The sequence below is a fragment of the Porites lutea genome, chromosome 7, assembly GCF_958299795.1.
Source record: "Porites lutea chromosome 7, jaPorLute2.1, whole genome shotgun sequence".
NCBI lineage: Eukaryota > Metazoa > Cnidaria > Anthozoa > Scleractinia > Poritidae > Porites > Porites lutea.
In genome coordinates this window covers 20,739,163-20,739,875 of record NC_133207.1, presented here as the reverse complement: position 1 = coordinate 20,739,875, position 713 = coordinate 20,739,163, and the positions used below count along the sequence as shown (strand labels likewise).

Genomic DNA, 713 nt, shown 5'->3' with positions numbered 1-713 from the left:
AAGTTTGTCCAAAAAACTCATCAGTGATTTAGTTTGGTCTTGTTGCTGTCTCAACATCAGTTGTTGTGACGCCAAGAGTTGCTGTTGCTGCTGTTGTTGTTGTTCTTGTATTAGCCGCATCATTTCACTTTGATTCGGACCTTTTATCCACAGCAAAGACAGGCTTGGGACAGGTATTCAAAGTGTTGGCTACTCTATCCCAAATTTCGCTTCTTTGCGACGAACCCTTTCTGGTTTTGAACGGATTCTCGGAAACAACCTCTCTGCATAACAGGACATCGTGCTCGCTTGTCCAGTACATCACATTACTGCGTGAAAAAAAGAACAGTCTGTTTTAGTTTGTTTTCAATGAAGAACATAACTATAAAATTTAAACTCACTTTAATCTTATATTTAAGCAGGATAGGAAATTGAATCTTCTAATAAACTAAATTGGACTTACTTGCCAGTTTTCGACTTTGGTATCGAACTCGGCGGGTCTGCGTGTTGTCCATTCATCATAGCGGTAACCAATTGACCTGCAGTAAAAGGCAAATTAAAATGTTTGTTTGGTATGTTTTTACGATAAATAACATTTTTATGGACTTAGAAAAACAGTTTTGCCGACAAGGTAGCAAAAGAAAATTTAATTCTAGGTCAAATTCAGTAGAAACTACTCACGTTTTCTGGAAACGCTGCAAGTGCCAACCTCGTGTTCTGAACGTGAAGAAGAC

The 713-nt window shown here is 38.3% G+C and overlaps 1 long non-coding RNA gene across 1 annotated transcript; it reads right to left on the bottom strand.

Annotated features, from left to right (window-relative positions):
• Positions 1 to 261: 261 nt before the first annotated feature.
• On the bottom strand, positions 262 to 713 carry LOC140943993 (uncharacterized). Its single transcript, XR_012166655.1, has 3 exons — positions 661 to 713; positions 443 to 518; positions 262 to 308 (listed from the first exon to the last, which is right to left on the bottom strand). It is a non-coding gene; the product is annotated as an uncharacterized lncRNA (long non-coding RNA).